This window comes from Ambystoma mexicanum, chromosome 2q (genome assembly GCF_040938575.1).
Source record: "Ambystoma mexicanum isolate Mex_15411 chromosome 2q, UKY_AmexF1_1, whole genome shotgun sequence".
NCBI classification, from domain to species: domain Eukaryota; kingdom Metazoa; phylum Chordata; class Amphibia; order Caudata; family Ambystomatidae; genus Ambystoma; species Ambystoma mexicanum.
The window spans coordinates 466185934-466205907 of NC_090924.1; the positions used below are offsets into that span (position 1 = coordinate 466185934).

General features: G+C 48.5%; 1 protein-coding gene across 1 annotated transcript in view; it reads right to left on the reverse strand.

Annotated features, from left to right (window-relative positions):
- Positions 1–19974, reverse strand: part of SDK1 (sidekick cell adhesion molecule 1) — a 2988580-nt gene that overhangs the window by 684952 nt on the left and 2283654 nt on the right. The gene's annotated exons all lie outside the window — the stretch shown is intronic.

Consider the following 19974-nt stretch of genomic DNA (forward strand, 5'->3'; position numbering starts at 1 on the left):
TAGTGCGGACTTGTCAGAATTATATGAGTAATATCATTATTTTTGTGATTTTTCTGTGAACATTTTAAGAGGCGTTAGGACCCTGTGGTGTATTCTGGGGGGTTGCTAGCGGAAAATAGGGTCTCACTCCAAATGTATGCATGTTAAAAATCTGACACTTTATCATCTGTAACCCATATCCCTGGTGCACATTTGTGTAAAATCTGGAAAGGTTTAGAGGTTGTTATCTGGATGAAAAGGGGAGAATTCTGTCATCAGTGGACACAACATCGTACAAAGACAGGGATCGGATGGTTTGGTGCTAAAGAATATATGTTAACTGGACCTATAATGTTAGAAAAATGGTGCATAGATAAATATGTATTTGGGTCAGAAATAGATTTGTGTGCAATCTGACAAGGGGAGGTTCCTCTGACCATAAAACCTACAGCATCATTCTGACTCACATTTCCTTCCCCCAATCAAGGGAGAGAGGAGGAATTGGCCAATGATAAGTGAGAGGGACAGGTTTAGTTATGACCAACGCACACACCCACTTTCCAAAACACATAAAAAGAGACTGCTGGGACAGGTAGAGGATTCAATTCCATTTGCTGCGGAGCATGCTGACCGACGACTTCACATCCAGAGATCCAGACTTCAAATCCATCAATCTCCAAAGACCAGAACTTTACTTCAGAACTTAAAGCAAGGGCCTAAACCCACAAACTGAGAACTCTTCTCAGCAGGCCTCAGCAACCTTAAAATCATTTGCGAACTATTCCACAGCCGGGCGAGCTGTTTGAATTCTTTTGCCAAGAACAATTGCCAGAGACCAGACCAGAGATCCAGAGTGACCCAGACCGCTGTGAGCAGAACCAGAGAGCTGACCCAGATCACTGTGAAGTTCCGAGACCAGAACCGGAGTCCAGTCCAAAACCTGACCAGATCCGTGGCGAGGCCTATTTCAAATTTATATTGTGAGTACCTAGCAGAACTGTGCAGAACCAATCTCTTAGTTAAAATAATGTAATCCAACTATTTTAACCTAAGTAGAACTGCCTCCTAGAAATCGTGTCATCTGTCATTTTTAAAGCTGCACAACTGTCACCTGTCAATTCTGCAGCTGCAAGCTGTCACCTGTCATTTTGAGTTTTACTTTAAATCCGAAAAACTACCTTTATTTAATCGTCCGTATCTCTGGAACCGTTTGGGCTAGGAACGAAATTTAACTTTCATCTGGAAGCTTAGAATCTCAGCTGTCCAACGAACCTAGAACCTGCTACTCCTTATACTTTTGCCGTAATCGCGATTCATGCACTTGCGAATTTTGCCGCGATTTGGCCTGATTTCTTTACCTGTAAAAAGATAGCAGCTTTTTGCTTTCCTCTGCTAAAAATTTGTTTGCCTCTTAATAACCATCCCTGAATCATTGCTAAAGTGAGCCTGAGCTCATCCCAAGTATCTCTCACTCACCCTGAACCTCCTAAAGGGAATTAAAAGCATTTTCAGCATATTTCTCACTTCACTGCCACCACATTCAAAGCACTTGGGCCTGTGTTTTAAAACTCATACCTGTTTTCTCTAAGCTTGCTGGGGGGGAACTGAATTTCGTATTGTATTTGATTGCATTCCTGAGAACTGTGTGCTCCTCTTTCCATTTCCTTCCATTTCTTACATTGCATAGGGGAGGGGGGTGAATTGCCAGAGAAAAAGTGATTATCTTATCTTTTGCTAAAATCATATCAAGTATTTCTGTACTGCGTTTTGTTCCTCATTGCTTTTCCCTTGAAACCATAAAAGTATTTTTGCTACTTTATCCACCCTATACTAACTCCTCATTGATTGTAAAGAAGTGTGCTAGTGCCAGATTACCCATTGTTGATCAACATCATATGTCTAAGTGTACTATCAGATATTAATTTATTATAAAGTGTGATATATATATATTGTTTAAATTCTCAAATAAACCTTTTAAACTTGCAAAACAGAACTACTTCTGTCCTTGGCTCAGTGGAGTCAGGGGGATTCTAAGAGAGGGGTGTTATATAGGGGTAGTCATCCAGAACTCATGAACTGGACATAAAGATATATCAATAAGGGTTTCCATTCAGTATCCCAGACTAGGCATTGACTTAGCTGTAGTGTTGAATTGAATCCTCTTACAAGACCAAGTCCATCAGTCCAGGGAGCAGGCATCCAGACACCTATTGAAAACAAAGCCACCCCGGCTAGGGGCTATCTGGGTTCAGTCCTGGCGCCGTAGGCAACAGGCTCATATATGGGATCAGTCCTGGCGCCATAGGCGCCAGGCTCATATGAAGAAACTTACCTCATGCAGACCAAGCTGCAAAGAATCCAAGCCAACGTGAGGCGTAGAAGGAACTACTTTGTTTCAGAGACTATTTTTTACTCGGGTGTGGTCTTGGGGAACTTCTTACCTGGGACTACTTTGGAGGCTATTTAAACCACGCCCGATGAGCAGCACATGCTTCGCGTTATTCTGCATCCTGCAGCGTAACGCTCACTGTGCCTGTCAGCCCAGCATCCAGTCTTCTGCCACGTCCGCCTCGAATCCAGAGCTCCTAGAAAAAAGGGAAATAAGAAGAAAAGGTTAGAGCAAGAACATTACCTTCATTCTTCATCTGATCCTTCGCGCATCCGAACAAGGAAAAATACTTTATTTTGTGCGCATCGCACCGCCAGCTGCAGCACCGCGCTATACTTAACAGTCTTCACAGCACCTCCTCGACCCGGCGATGCTCCATCATTCATCGCCAAATTCCCGGCACCTAAGGGGACGAAGAAAGACAATAAGGTGAGCCAAGAAAACCAACAAAGACAATTTCTATGATCACTATAGACTTACCGAGTTACCGCCGCAGATGATATTCTTCTACACGCCACATCGTCTTACGCTGCACCTGTAAGGAGAGAGAAAGCAATAGGTTAAGCACTGGCATTTTTTACCAGACAGTGTTGGGTAACACAGACTCTTACCTAAACGCAATCAGCTGCTACGAGACAACCTACTCTCAAATCAAGCTGCAAGACAAAGGAAGGAATCGGACAAGAGTGAATAACAGACATTTTGAACTCTTAAGAACCAAATACTTATGGCTCCTCGCCACTTACCTCGGAGTCAATATTCATCTGGAACTCACCCAATTCCTTCGGACCAGTGAAGTAACTGGTTATCTACGCGCCCCTGCACTCCACGCAGGATGGAGAGCTCATCATTCAAAACCATAAGGTGAGACTGGTGAAAGGGAATATCGGAGGTGATTAGTGGGAAAACGGTGGGGGTGTGCTCGCTCAATCCACGGGTGGCTAATTCCTTTTCTCTGCTTTCAGGAGAATACTCCTACGGGTCAAGCAGACGAAATTGAGCAGGCCAGTCCAGTCAGTCATCTCTGCACTACAATTCACGTTGGTAGAGACCGCAGCTATCCAGTTCTGACCGTCGCCCCTGTGGGAGCCAGGTGAGCGTAACACCACCCTGCTTGTTCAGTTGAAACATTGTAGTATAATTGTCCATCCTGACCAGAAAATAACTGTCCTTGATCAGGGGCAAAAATGCAGTGAGGGCCAGGCTCACTGCCCTGAGCTCGAGCAGATTGATATGCAGGAGGGCTTCCGTCCTGGGCCATGCTCCATGAATTGCATAGCCCTCCAGAGTAGCCCCCCAGCCTGAAAGGGAGGAGCCCATTGTCACCACCAGGGTAGGTTCCTGTTCGGTGAAGGGGGCTCCCACTGAAACATTGCCATTCATCAGCCAGCAGTGAAGATCGGCAGCAGGAGCAGTGGTTTTGGAACCCTGTCTGACTGAGAGCCTGTCTCCTGATCCCAATTGGCCAACAGGTGGAGCTGGAGGCGCCTCATCTTGAGGCGAGTGTGCTGTACAGTGAGCATGCAGGAGGGAATCAGGATCAGAAAGTGCTGGAGCCACCATGCCGAGGTGGTTGAGTTGGCCAGAAAGTGCCCCACCGTCCTTGCAGAGGGACAGAAGCCTCTCGGATGTAGGGAACACCCACTGAATGGTAGTGTTCCAATGCACCACTAGGAAGACCAGTTCCTGAGATGGGTACAACTGTGCCTTCCTCTAGTTGAGGGAGATCCCCAGATGATGAAGGATATCCGCCAATCTCTGGCCGGAGGGTACCACCCCTTTGGGTGACCCCGCCCTCACCAGCCAGTCGTCCAAATAAGGGTACAGATGATGGCCCTCCAAGCAGAGAAGGCCAACCACTGCGTTCATCAACTTCATGAACAAACGAAGGGCCGAGTTCAGGCCGAAGGGTAGCACCTTGTACTGAAAGTGGTACGACAATTGTGAACCGCAGAAACTTCGGATTTGGTTGGTAGATGGGTACATGCAACTACACACCCTGGAGTTCCAGGGAACACATCCAGTCCCATGACACAGAGATTTGTATATGTGCACATGAGTAATCATCTTGAAGCGTTCCAGAGGTAAAGACAGATTCAGAAATGGCAGGTCCAGGACAACCCTCAGGCCAGCCTGGTTGTTTTTTGGGTACCACAAAAATAGTGGAATAGCAACCGGAGCACCAGTCTACAAGAGTAACCAGTTCAATCGCCTGCATTTCCAAGAATGAAAGGACCTCCCATAAAAGAGCTGGGGACCCGATCTGACAAAGAGGAGTAGAGGTTACTAGAGGGAAAGGAAGAGGAAGACTGAAGCCTGTGGAGTCTACGGATAGGATCCACAGGTTGCTGAAAAGACGCTTCCAGTTGTTCTGGAACAGAGCCAAATTGCCCCCATAGGCGAGCTGTGTTCCCCGACCTTGACGTCACTGCTTCTTGGAGTCTGAGGCGGGGGCAGAGGAGGGGGAGCGGAAATACCCGTGCAACATCATCTGCTGCTTCCTCCTGTAGTCGCTGAGTGACATGTCAGGCCTCTGTGTACCGCTGTCCCGGAACCACTTGAAGCTGGAGAAAGCAATGGGCTTGTACTCGGTCCTGCCTTGGGACTGAGGGAAGGACTTCTCTCCTGATTTTGTCAGGATGATCAGGGACTTGGTGGTTTGAGTGGAGGTTTTCTTCTTTGTTATCTCGTCATCGGTTAATGAAAGAAAAAGGTCCACACCCTGGAAGGGCACATCCAGGATCTGTTCCTCCACATCAGATGAAACCCATCTCGACGCCAAGGCACAGCCCTCTGGTGCCTGTGTCTGTGTGGGAGAGCAAAGCCTCCATGATGTCCTAAGCAATGGCCTAGGCATCCAACAGACTGGCCTTGAAGGACGCTTGCTTGTCCGAAGGGAGGTCAGGCAGAAATTCCCTGAGCTCCTGCCACAGCTTCTGGTTAGCAGCAGCCTAGAGAGCGTCTGCCTTGGCTTGCCACAGATGCAATCCTGATATGGAATAACAGCGCTTTCCCAAAGACTCAAATACTTTGTCCTCCTTGGAGAGAAAACTGATGGTGGCTCCTGTGGAGGAAGACAAGGGTTTAGAATACAAGGAGCCACCACAGAATAATGAGGCTGCGGGCGGGAGGCAAGGAGGATTGGCTGCTCGTCCGTCATCCTAAACCGGCTGTCCAACTTCTTGTTCATCTGGGCGTTGGCCCTGGGCTTCTCCTAGACCTTTTGCGCTACCTGCAGAACATCTTTCTGGAGAGGGATGCCAGACCGGCTCGTGGTGCCTTTCCCCAAGACCTCTGCTAGTACACCGACTCCTGGGGGGCTTCCTCAGGCAGAGGGACCCCCAAGAACTCTGCCAGCCCCTGCAGGCAATCTTGAAATGCCATAACGGATGCCGAGGATTCATATCATTCTGGGCGTCTATGTCGCCCTCTTTCATAGACCGCAGGGAATCTGGGCCCTGGGACACAGGTGCAAGCGGGCCCCCACCCCACGTTTGGAGCTGCAGACAGACAGATCCAACGGCTGTTGAGCGGGAGGCGTTGGTGGTACAGGAAGAGGTGGAGGGGTCAGAACCAGCAGGTACTGTACCAGGGGAGGCACAGACAATCAACCTGGTAGCGCTGGAGGAATGGGAGGAATACCCAGAGGAGATAACCTCCTTCACTATGTCCGTTAGGAGCCCCTTCATCTGATGGGATGCATAAGGAAGAGGAATCACTGGAAAAGCGGTCCTTGCATACTGCTGTGTCCCTAGGGGCCCGGCCTTCCAATGCGCTGGGCTACCACTCCTGGTAAAAGCACTGAGGCACCTGGTGCGTTTAGCAGTAAGGCTGTTACGGGTAGATGTATCCCTAAGGGGACCAGAAAGCCTGCACCATATGATCTGCTGCCTCCTCCAGAAGGAAGGATAATCTTGCAAAGCCCATTTGTTGGGCGAAAGCACAGAGGAATCGACCTCAGAGATCACTCTGGTAGGCGCTGAACCTTCATCCAGATAGCCGATAGTCGCAATGCCCTGACACACTACCTCGGAGCGAGCTCCGTTAGGCTGGAAGTCTTTGGCACCTGTGCTGGTAGCCGTGATGGATCGTGCCGAGGACAGAGGTGGCACTCAACGATTCCTCACCCCCTGGAGTAGAAGAAGAGGACGAACTTGGTTGTCCGAGGACAGCCTGGTAGGGCCCCTGAGCCCCTCAGCTTAGTAGCTGGTCATCAGGACAGCCTCAGGTATGTCCCCGGAGCGCCCTGAAGAGCCCCTCTGCTTGGGAGCCAGTAGCCTTAGAGGCCTTGGGCCTGCCAGAACCTGAATTTGAGGAACCCCAATCTGTGGGAAACCTGGGGAAGGAGTTGCCGTGCTGTGGAGCCATGTTGAACTGAGGGCCTACTTTGTCTTGACGAGAGGTCTGGGAGACGAAATCCTTAAGATGGGGAGAAGTGTGGAAGATCTCCCTCCAAGGCGACAACTGATTCTTCAATGTCCTGTGACCAAGAGCGCTGCAAGCTGAACATGTGTCTGAGTGCTGGTTGGGCCCCAAACACTCAAGATAGAGTGCATGGGGGTTTGAGGCCGGGAACAAGCGATCGCATGAGGTACGTCTCATGAATCCTCCTGCGGCCGGCATGCACTGGGGGAGGCAAGGCACCAAAGGGAAGTTAAGTAAGATTGAAAAAACAAAACGGGGAGCAAGCGGAAAGCAAACAAAAGTCTCTGTGCTAGCTGCCAGGTCCGACACCGTCCATGCAGGAAAAGAGAATGGGGTGAGGTGCCAGAGGGCGGTGCCTCGGCAGGGCGTTTGAAAGCCAGAGGCCATGCATCCACATGCTATACAAAATTGAAAGGGGAAGCTCAATATTTTGCTGCCAAAGGTAACGGTACTGTCCCCATGTTGGGGGATTCCTACAAGGACGGAGGAAAGGGGACGGGACCTATGAATAGTTAAAGTTTGCATCTCATATGGAAGTTAGATGTGTAGTGCGCTGTGTACTTGCTCCTGGTTCCCCAGCAGTAGCTCCTGCTTACTGGGTGGTGTTTACTCTACAGTCCAAGGCAGTCTTGCAGCTTTAAATACAGATTTAAATGCTCATCGTGGCAAAAGAAAGTCATGTGGCAACCGCAGCAATCTATGCCAATGCTGGCCTTCTCTTTCTTAGTTGCTGTGCCCAAGGACATCCGAGTGGCCTGTCTCAACAGGTCACGCTGCCCCCTTTCATGCTGCATGTGCGAAAACATAATAAAGCAGCCTGTCTCGATAGATGCCAACATTGCCACTGCTGTCCATTTTCTGCCATACTATTCCCATGATCTACCTCTCTGTGGAACTCCCCTTTACCTTCAAACGCACTATCTTTCTCTCTTCTTTCCTTCTAGCTCAAACAAACACACATACACACAAACACAGCCTCAAACTTTTTGTCGAGGTACCGTTTTTCCACTGTCATGGTGGTCTCTTTCCTTCTCTCCAGTCTCCACCCACTGCTCAGGACCTCCTTCTTCCCTAATGGCAGAGCGCTGGGGTAGGACATCACTTGTGCTGGATTACTCTCTTTCTGTGGGAGTTGGAAGGCCAGTATCGCCCAGGAGATGAGTCACCCGACATTGGTTGGTCTCCCCTTACCCCTCCATCTCCCAGCTTGTGAATTAGGCCCAGGTTTGGTCAGTGCGGGGCAGGTAAGGAGAAAAAGAACGCCTTCTTTGCGCCCTCTGCCATGGTCTTCATGATACCCTGTGCACGGCTGCGGATGCTTGCGAGTCAGAGCTTTTAGGCAATTTCCCAGCCTCTTTCATTTGTACGGTAGTGTGCAAAGTGGCAGTGAGCCACAATTGTTCATATTGGCAAATCTACATGTTTGAAGATTCTTTGCCAATGTAAAGACTGGGTACTGCCACTGTAGGTGTACTATGGGAGTGTCAGAAAGACAATTGCTCCAAATGGAGTTACAGCCTGCAGGGACCCAGAGAGTTCTGGCAAGTGAGTGGTTGGTGCTGGGTCGCCCACATCCACCGGCGGACACTGAGCACGCACCGGCATTAACTCCAGAAGTGATGCTGTTCTGCCACAGGCACCTTCTGAACTTTGGCTTCCTATAACTCGCTGTAACCTTTGACGCACAGAACTATTCAATGCACACATTTCCCATTTGCTAATTACCCGGTCCTTCTTAGCACAGGAAAGGCCAAGGGATCACTGCTTATCCAGTATGAATCCCATAACATATAAAACACAGAGGGTGTGTTAAGGATCTACTCTGTGCAACTTCTACTCTGCTTTAGGAGGGTGAGGTGCGGTGAGGTTCACTAAAGAAAACTGCTAGATTGACCTTCTGGCCTAGGTGGAATTTGTAAGCACTTTGGTGATAGAGGAGGGTTTCAATTTGAGCAGGATGCTATCTGGGAAAAAGTTCAAGAAGCGAGGACCCATCCATAAGTCCTGACTTGCCCCAAGTTTCTTGCAAAGTTAATTGTAACAATATTGTTGGTCCTTAGAAGCCATAAGGAGCCTGACTAAAGACGCTCAAAAGAGTGCACTCTTCCTGCATAATAGATCCATAAGAGATGTCATTTTCCCTGTTCAGGGGCATGCTCCAAGGTGATAACAACAGCCAGATTCGCTTGAACCATCTTTGCAATGAGGCCATCAACAGTCAGAAACCGCATAGTGCGGAACCTCCAGAACCAGACAAAACCATTGATTGACACAGTATAAGTTCTCCTGGCATAGGGTGCTTTAATTGAGGGTCTTCTGGAAGTCACATAGACCTCCATCACCACCTCAGACAGATCTGAGAACACTATCCTGTCAGACTCCAAGCCTGGAGGCATTAGATTCTCAGGTCAGGACGAATCACATATTTCTCCTAACGGGTCAGTAGGGCTTCTCTCAGTGACAGGCGAATTAGTCTCCGTGACATGTTCTCCTTGCACAGTCTGGTTCGATCAAGATCGTCTCGCCCCATTAAACATGAGGTTTTTATTATTGTGCCTAGTAATAATAAACACAACCTTCAGAAACCAATTGCTTGCATGGTCACTTTGGCAGAATAGGTTGAACCTTTCATACATGTCACTAGCAAGCAGTTCCCACCTGTGTCATCCAGCAGATGAAATGATCTGCAACAATACCACCACGTTCAGTTTGCATTTGTAGTTAGAATCTATCAGCCGACACAGCTTGTACACGGGTCCTTCTTCACAGATAAGGACCCGACAGCAAACTGCCATATTTCAGTGCCCAGCACCCTATCACTATTGCCGAAAAGCACAGGATACACAAGCAAACCCCATTATGAACAGCAGTATCTTGAATCTGGACCACCAAATCCCTCATGGATAAACAAAAGGACACTGTGTCGATGTAAATAACAAGACAATTGATACACAGCCTACAATTTTCAAAGGGCTAGATGACAATGATCAAGCCACATGAGTCCCAACCCATTAGGGAAGCAAGCATCAATAAGGTATTATGAGGCAATTACAACTGCGGAAAACCTGAGGGTCTTTCCCTCCCCACTCCCAGGGGATCTTCTTCACAGGTGGCCAGGGGAGGGCCATCACTGTTGGATCCCGACCCTGGGGGTGGACGAGCGGGGGAGGATCACCTGGGTGGAGGGTCCTTTGGGACTGGGGAGGTATTGCCCTCATGCGTGACATCGTACCCCCCTTTTCCCAGTAATCCCCTACCTGACATTCCATTTTATTACATGACAGCAGACTGTCCCCCTTTCCCTTTGACAAAACCTCCCCAGTCTACTAAAACACGGCGAAATCCAACTGAGGCACTTTTCCATTTCTATCATTGTCCCATTAGCAAGAACAGGCGAAGTCAGGCACTGAATACAGAACAAACACACCTGAGGACTGTTAGCACACCCCAGGTGTATAAAAGGTGTGAGCCAGAGAAACAGGGAGAGCGAGCTGGAGCCCAATGAGGTCCAGGAGTCGGAGCACGTGAGCACAGGAATACTAGGATGCCCAGTGAACCTGAGACCAGCGGGGGGAGAACAGAGGGCCGAGATGCTAAGAGCCTATGGTATAAAAGGGCTAACGAGAGCGTGGCAAGGGAGCCATGTATCCAAAGAGTCAGAAGGGGGTTAAGCGCAAAGCTGCCCTCAAGAGTGGAATCTGAGGAAGGGTGTTCGTTACCCTGGCCCACGGAGGCCACCCATGAGAGTTGGCGGGGCTGGAGAGGAGCCCTTGGTCTTCAGTCGAAGAGACTGCAGCAGTGCTGTTGAAGAAATCACAACCGGTGAGTTCAAAGCCAGAGGGTAACCCGGTTCATGATAGCGGCACAGAGCGAGGGATAAAATGTTACAAGCGGGAAGATAATTACAGAACGAGCGTAGGAAAAGTAGCGCGCTGAAGAGGTCCATTGCGAACATTGTAAAAAGAGAAAAACAAAGTAGTGAACGTTTGGGTGTACGTTAACACATGGTGAATGGAGTGCTAGTGAACAGAGACACTGGGCCTCATTATAAGTTTGGCGGTAGCCGTGCCCTTATTAAGGGCACGGCTACCGCCAAACTCGCTACCAGCCCCGGCACCCACGAATGGGCCATTACCAGCCCATTACGAGATGAATGGGCCGTAATTGCCCATTCGCGGGTGCCGGTATGGCCGGCCTCCCGATCCCCATTCTGCCCCATAGGGCAGAATGTAGGTAGGGAGCATGGTTGCACCGGCACCGTTAATAACGGTGCGATCACGAGTTCTGCTCGCGGGTGCCGGTCTGCACGCATGGTCAGACAACGCGTGCAGTCTGGCACCGGCAAGCAGAACTCGTAATGTGGCGGAGAGGTAACAACAGCGCTGGTAGCACTACCGGCGCCGTTGTTGCCTTTCCGCTACATTTGTAATGAGGCCCATTGTGTACAGGCGTGAAGTTCATGGAGAGAGCGAATATGGAAGCAAGTGAAGGGGGGCGATCCTAGAGGGAAAAGGCACACCAATACCCTGTGAAAACTTGGTGATGTATTGTAAATGGTGCAGGGGGCACGATATTGAGAAAAGCTGATGTTGAACTGTAAAAAGGTGCCAGGGTCACGCTGATTAAAGTAAACAGAGATTAATTGCATAAGGTGCCGGGGGCACAGTGAGAAGAGAAAACTGAAAGAGAGGCCTAAGTAACAGAGTGTTCCCACAAAGGGCTGGTAGTACTGTGTGTTCATCAAAAGTCTCTGATAGGTTAAACTGCTGAATAACTGTGTGAGGAGAGCCAAGGTGTCAGAGTGGTCCCGCCTGGGGCTAAGGAATACTGGGCTTTGTCGAAAGGCTCTTAGACACCAGTAGACCGACCTGTTGTGAACTGTGAAAGTCTTGTGAAGTATTGATAAGTAATAGACTCCTGAGGAGAGGTGAGACAGAGGAATTGTTACCTAAAGGAACTTACAACTTGTGTGACCAGAACTATTTAAACTTTGTAAAAATAACTTTATACAGTGCCTTTGAAAGCTGAGGAACGCATGCTGAATCCCAAGTAGCTCAAGACTTGGGAAAGGGATCTGTGGACCAGCACCAAATACTATCCTGACCTTTACTTTGAAGCACCCTTTTTATCTAGTCCAATCCCATGCACATTATTGTATTAGAAAGTGTGAGGGCAAGCATAGGTTTAACACAGACACTTTTGTTTTGACTAATTTGACTGACTTTGGACTTATTTGTGTTGATGGTCAAGACTTCTCCCATTATAGACGTAGGGTAAGTTAGGGTCTACAAACCTGTTTCTTTATAAAAACAAAGGTTTTAATAAACTTAAATTATTGTGTTTGTGTTTCTCTCATGATACCATGCCTGTCTCACACAACCTAATAAGCTCTCCCTGGCCAAATGTACCATCAATGAGCACCCCATCAAGTCACTGCTTCCAGGAAGGGAGCTTGTGACCTTGTCTGAGCAATGTCACCAGTATTGGTTCCAATGGGAAGTGACTTTCCTTTGCTAAGACCTAATATAAAGCCTGACCTTTAAAGCTAGGACATTGCTGAAGGCAAACAACCCTTGAAATTCTGTTTCCGTGATAGCATGTCAGGAGCCAGAATAAAGGTAGCTTTGACTGGATGTTCTAGAGCATTTGCACTGTCTAGATAGCACTGATAGAGCTCATAGCCAGGACTGCTTCATTGAACTGGGGTGTTGTGATGTTATAATGGAAGATTTTACAAAATTTAGAGGGAATACCAACTTGCATGCTAACTTGCATGCCCTCCTCAGATGACGCTTCACCTTATTTAGGCCCCTGCTCCTTCTCTCGCCAGTTATCAATGTAGGCTAAAATGTATACTCCATCCCTGCTCCGCCGATATACAGCCACCACCACAAAGACCTTATTTTGAACTGTTATTTTTCAGGGCCTTTTCAAGAACTGGTGTCCAGAATGTGATGTTGGGGTCCTAACTTCCTGGGCACAGGAAAGTATACGGAGTAGCAAGCTTTCCCTCTCGTGTGATGATGGTACTCCTCTATCACAATAGCATGGTGCGCACCTTCTGGGGAAGTTGTCTACCCAATGGGGTGAGTCCCAGGTAATGGGAGAAAGCATTCCAAACAAGATTTTGGCAGGACTGACTGGAGAGAGGTTGTTGCCCTAACTTCTGCAGAAGTTCGGACGACATACATGTGGTTCAGTAAGCCGGTGGCAGGTACTGACACCAATAGAAATGTGGCTGCCTCTAGGCCTCAAGAGCTGGGAACATTGCTCCCTGAAGCAAATCTCACTGCATGTGGTGGTTTAGAAATCACTAATAAATACATTCATACTGCTGTTTCTGTGGTGTCTGCAGTAGTGTCCTCTACTTCAGAAATGGTTGTTTCCCAAACCCACTAAACTTGCAGTTTTTTCGAGACAAGCTCTATGTGGCGGCTGACAATCCCAAAGCCATACCCGTGGCCCTACTCTGTTGGAACGTGTCCACAAACTCGGGAGTCTAGTCTAAATGGCTGAATCATCCTGGACTGACGTTCCATCATTGGATATGGAGGAACCTTTATTAACACAATTGGTGCAACCAGAGTACTGAGGTCTGAACTGTAGAGCGGACCTTCAGTAGTGTACTTTGAACAGTATCCAAAGACCTCATCTCCAGGGTTGTCCACGCCACACTCAATTATTTTCCCTGGGACGTAATAGCCAGCTCACTTCCAGGGATAGAGTGCCCAGCTCACTCTATCAGTCAATACTAGGAAGATAGTGCCCAGCAGACTTTGACTCTCTCAGCGATGTATGATATGATATGATTGGTTATTTATAACGCGCTTAATACCCAGAGGTTTCTAAGCGGGGACACGGGGATCGAACCCGTGTTGTTCTGCGTCGTCTGATGCCAAGGCGGGCACGTTGCCCCTGAGCTATCCTCCCGAGACACTCTTTCCCTCCATCTAGGGCCAGTGCTGCATGCTCTCGCCGTCCATTTGGGTTGCTCTCCTGGTTTAGGCTCTCTCCTGCTCAGTCACTCATGGGATGTTACTCCTGGCTCGCTCTTGGATCCTCATGGCACCCTCATGTCTTAAGATTCTTTGGTTGTTCTGTACTGGTTTCCCTGACAACTTTCTCAGTCTCCTCACGCATCCTCAGTGCTCTAAAGCGTCTCATCTCTCTACAACCAACCGGCTCCAACAGTCCGATCAATTCCTTGAGAACGTTCAGCATTCGAGGCACAGTCACCTTCCTAGGGCCCCTGTGCTCTACCCGGTCACTCAGCACTATTTTTCCACATTGCGTGGTCACCTCTAGAACCTAGAACCGGGTTCACCAATGCAGAAGAAAGGGACGGCAATGGCGCAAAATGTGCAAAGTCAGTTTTATAGATATTGCACGTGCTCCTGATCTCCACACAGCTTCCTCAATCTTAATAGGCTCTGCCATCAACCTTAATTGAAAGCATGCCAATAATTGAAAGTCTTGGTGTGTAATGATTCAGCAGGCTAGAATGCCTTTGAAGATTATGCTCCTGTCCCTCAAGCCTGACCTCCCATGAATACAGCCTGCAGAAGGTGTTCTCCATTTCCTTGCTGCTCTCTCTCCCTACTTTGCATTCTGTGTGCCTCGGCGGCTTGGATCTTTGCCCATACGCTCTGTCCTCTGGCTCTGCTGACATCAATTGCTAAAACATAGGCTTAAGAGCCATTTGCTGTTTCTTCCTTGTCCTTATGCAGTTGCGGTTTCCTTCAGCCCTGATATCCATGGTGCGTTTGACAAGATGCAACTCAATTTTCAGCCCTGCGCTGTACAAGGAGCCAAATACCAATTCATCCGGAGCCTGCGGGTGCGCGGTGCAGCCGCACTAATGGCCGCTTATCAGAAAGCAGCGAAGGTGAGGGCCTGCATCGCTCCTAGTTTAAGAATCTGAAAATGATGCCTCTTTTGCTTCCATACGATTTAGGTCTTTGCTGGTCAGCTCAGAGGCCTTGTAGTAGTGCCAATGGGTAAATCACACATTCGTTCTGGGCTCCCGCTCTGGTTTCTTGGGATTTTTTCAGTTCTTCTCAGTATTTACTGTTTTTCAGGGCTCGCAATGTCCAGATGTGGAAGAGGTGCCATGTCACGCACCGACACTCTACTGGCTCGAACGCGCCTCATTACGAGTTGGGTGGTCTGAGTTAAATGCAGCGTTATTACTGTATGCTGCTCCATTACCGATTACTGCATTATGAGTTGGGCGGAAACTTGGGAGGATTCACCTCCAGCGACGAGCTGGGGGTAAATCCAGCAACTTTCCACACAATTTCGGTGCAATTACCGCAGCAGACTTACAGCAGTGGTAATTCTTCCAAAATGCCCCATGGAGTCCTATAGACGCCAGATAAATGGGGACTAACACCGCCACCAACATTTGCAATCCGCCAGTTATACTGCTGAACCAAGTGGCGGTAACGGTATTACAGTATGGTGGTATCTCGACGGATTTACTGCTGAGATACCATCAAACTCGTAAGGAGGCCCTTAATGCAGCATGCTAGGTTATAGTGAAACTTTCCAACGAGGAGCAGTAACTGCACTGACATCGTCTCAAGAGCTTAGGAGGCCTCCAGTGACTAGAAAAGCCAGCATATCGGCCCCTCCGGTTAGAAGGCAATCAGTGAGATCACTAAGTCCCCCACCGCAGCGCCGGGAAGTGCACCTCCTCAGGGTCAAGTTGTATGCTCTGGCATATCATACCACTCTCCCTGACTGGCACTCTCTCTTCTTTTTGAAAATATGGAGATTGTCCTCCAAAGGAGAAGCCCGACCATGGTGGAAATATGAGCCGGAGGTGCCAGACAAAGTGCTGAAGGGATTCTTTTTCTGCTGCAGAGCCCCACTGTGCAATGACATCTTTCACACACACCCATGCAAGTAACAGCAAGCTCACCATCCTGGCCCAATAGCGTTCCCACTAGAGGCCGGGGGTTCTTGAGGAGCATTGAGGGAGATCCAGTGAGATGACCGCTGGTAGGTGCATCTCTGGGTATGGAGAGCAGAATGTCCACCTGTTTTCAAAATGGCCATTTAAACCATTGATGCTGCACACAGGTCGTTGAGGTGATGCTGCAGTAGGATTGACCAACTTGGGCAACCAGAAACAGATGAAAAACTTGGGGCGAATAGTGAAGGCAGTGCTAGCGAAGGGCCAGTGGAATGAAATGAATGACCTCATACTACTGAACGCCCCAGGGGAGCTGAATGGATGGCCTAGTAGTGCTCAGGAATCATGGAGAGAAATGGGCCATAGGGAGCTGAATGGTCTCAAAGAATAGATGGGGCCATAAGAGCTGATTGGCGTTACAGAGTTGAGAAGCCTGGGAGAATTGAGAGAGAAATCAGCCTGGTAATGCAAAACAACTAAAGAACCCTAAAACATGAGGGTGCCATGAGCATCCAAAAGAGAGCCAAGGAGACAACATCCCATGAGTGATTCAACTGGAGAGAACCTGGTGCAGGAGGGCAACCCAACTGGAGGGTCAGTATATGCAGCACTGGATCTGGAGGCTGACCCAACCAGAGGGAAACACTATCTGGCACTGGTTGAAACAGGAAACTAGGCATTACATTTCAGAGGGAGTTAATCATGGGGAGCTGGACACTATTACCCCGAGATTGACTCATAGATTGAGCTGGGAACTACATCCCTGAGATAATCAAGAGAGAGATCTGGGTACCATAACACTGGCAGAGTGCTGGGAAATACACCCCAGGGATAATCAAGCATAGTGAGCTGTGCACTATTTCCCTGAGATTGACTCAGAGTGAGGTGGGCACCATATCCCTGAGATAAACAAGATAGTGAGCTGGGTACTATAACACTAGCAGTGAGCCGACTACTACATCCCAGGGATAATAAGGCATAGTGAGCTGGGCACTATATCCCTGAGAATGTCAAGAAGTGGCTAGGCATTATGTCCCTAAGATTATAAGCAACTGGTAATATACCCCAGAGAATGCCAAGAAGCATTTAAAGTGCTATAATTCTGTCACCAGACTGGGTCTAGAAGGAGAGAAGCAGAGGGCGATCGCAATCCCTAGTAGATTGTATTGTATTGTACTGTATATATATCACTCTTTCCCGACTTGTGTGGCATCAATGTGTTTTTTACTCGGTTGAACGCCCTTGGTGACCGTAGTCGATGAGGTTGGAAAGTTCTAGGGGGTTTAGTTTAGGAGAGGCATGTGTGTATGTTGCTGTTCTAGGACTTGGGTTGCTGGCAAGGCACAACTAAGCAGCCCAAGAGAGGTCAGACACATGGGTGGGTGCTGGTGAGGGTTAGAGATAGCTTGCTATTGTTGAGACAGTCTATGTGAGGCCAGCTATACCACGTTCCTTTCGGGTGGTGGTCGCTGTATGCTAGTGGCAGAGATGTTGAGGCATTACAGGTGTTTCAGTGTGGACGGCTATGTGTGCACTAGATCAGATGTGCCTAGCCGTAGGCGTGTTCTATAGTGCATGGATGCTTGGCCGTGCCTGCAGCCAATGTCCACGCTAGTTGTGTGAGGTATACGTGCCTTAGGTTGCGATGTTGCTCAGCTGAGGCAATATATTTCTAGGTCTATACCAGGGGGCCTAGCTTTCATACTATAGTAGGTATCCTCATATATTAAACCGAGACGGAGGCTACACCCAGAATCTGAGGGCCCTGGATAGTGGGAGAGAGGCCTACACCTAACAGTACAATTTGAGTAACGAGGCTAAGTACAGCCAGATAATTAGATAGTGAATGTCTGATATATTATAAGTTATCCATTTCTTACATAGATAATTCACAGAAGGGAACAGCCTTTTACTTTATAGAAAAACCGTTAGAACCTACAATTCTCAACACCAATATCCGTCTGTGAGGAACTCGACGATCCGCACGGTGGGTGTGTGCTCGCCTGGCCTTTTTTGAAATTTTTATTTTACATTAAATTGAATGATGGTAGATCAACCTCCAGATAATTTGTGGGGCTAATCTGCACACATTTTCTTATGCTCACCGCACAACATAAACATAGACCTGTGTACTCTGGGTGGACACAGCCTACATGCCCCATCCCCCTGTTATATTTAGTTGGTATATTTATTTATTTATTGCATTTTTAAAGCGCTCACACAGCCTGCGGGCTTAGAGGCGCTGTTACAAGAATTGTTTGTTTTTTAGTTGCGTAATTGCTTTTTTTTGGTCTTAGTTGTGTATTTATAACGCGCTTAATTATCCAGAGCACGGACCTGGGGATCGAACCTGTGTTGCTTAGTGTCGTCTTGCTTCCAAGGTGAGCACGTTGCTGCTGAGCTACCCTCCTGGGACAACCAATATGACATCCCTACATGACAGCCAAGAGTCCACAAAGGCATCTCAGAAGGAGGAAGGCAAAACCTTCCTCCTGCCATGGCCAGCCTAATTCACTAACAAAGGCTCCATGGATCCACCCTTTCCTTTGTTAGCTGGTGGTGGCAGCTTTGCATACTAATCAGACAGGCCCACGGGAGGCCTGGTCGCAGGACTAACAAAAGACAGGAAAACCCCCAACAACCTTTCATATGCACCGTGTCCACCTGAAGCCAGCTCCCGCCTCTCAACATCAAGGGCAGTGACCTGTCATGTCTGGAACAATGTATTTACAGTAGTCATCCACGCAGTGGGACCCCATTCAGAAGGTACGAGTATGTGGTTTATCGGAGACCAAAAGTCTGGTCCCGCCGCAGCTTAAAGGGAGCACTGCTGCTTTAATCAGGAACCACAGAGCCCCTATGATCCACAGCAGACAGGATGATGGTTGGAATTTAGCATTACATGTTTTCACCCACTTACCTTTTCTGTTGCAAAGCACTCTGGTTATGACCTCACGCATACAGGAGATTGTTTGTGGGGACCCAGGATTGGTTCATTAAGGTAGGCTTAGCTTACACCAATCACTGGGACCCATTTGGCTTTAAAATAGGGTTGAGCCCCTCTTTTGGGCAGATCATCTGAAGACTTTGCAAGGAGTTACAAGAAGAACTCATTTGGACCCTGGCTGAAGGTACAGTCTGCCTTACAGCTTATGCCAGTGAAGGAAGGCCAGGATTTCCAAAGAGGAAAGCAAGAACCCTCCCCCAAACATCTCCCAGGGAACAGAGGGGGATACTGAATCCAGAGGGCCCTCCAGCAGCTCTAGAACTGGTACCCAGCCAGCATACAGCATGCCCTGCTAGGCTCTGCAAGCAAGCTTTCAAGGTGGGAATGCCAGAGAGTCTCTGAACGAAACCAAGGACAGGACTGTTGCCTGCAACACTCTCCTCGGCTTTGGCCCGTCCTCTTTAAAGAACAACACAAGCGCAGTCGACAAGCATCAACCAGCGTCCGCCTTTGAGGACATTTTGGAGCCAGTCGAGCTGCAACTGACAGCACCGCTCACTGTTGTGATGCTGCAGTTGCTCATGCCGTCCAAGACACCTCGACTAGTGCTTCAGACCCACCGACCAGCACTGAAACAACAATTCCTGCCACTGAGCTGCCATGTAGGCCAGCCTGCAGCCGTTCGTCCAGCCTCGCTCGCCAAACCTCCTGCTGTCTGATACCCGCAGCTGTCGCCTGTCTTGAACTCTGTTGCAGAAGCTGCAAAGTGCCCTGAAACCAACTCTACACTGTCGAGCACCAAGAACGTCTAAAAGCACAAGGTACGTTGTGGTTCTGTCCCCAGGGTCATTCGCTGAAGTCCCCTAGTGACATTTTTACGACCCATTGCTCCCTTTGTGCTGAAACCAAGTATCCTTGAATTATTGCGATTAATTACTTTATCGACTACCCTTCTGTCAGTATCCAGAGTGCATCCCCTTTCCTTCTTGAAACTGTGTGCCCTCTGCATTCCTCTACAGTTTGGGTTGTATTTTGTAGTGTGGTAGAACAGTCTGTTGTTATAATAAAGTAGATATTTGTATGCAGCCTTGTCTGGACAGTTCCTTTTATCATTGGGTAATAATTGTATTTTCGCTGTGTTGCAACTAACCCACGATCCACAACCTTGCGCAGATAAGCATACAGTTCCGTCCACGTTACCAAAATTGGACAAGGAGGTTTATATTTGTTTGTGTTTCCATTCTGTTTGGATCCCTTCTGGTGTACTAGAGGTGTGGGGCTGATTGATGGTTTAGAAACCGATATTCATCCCATGAC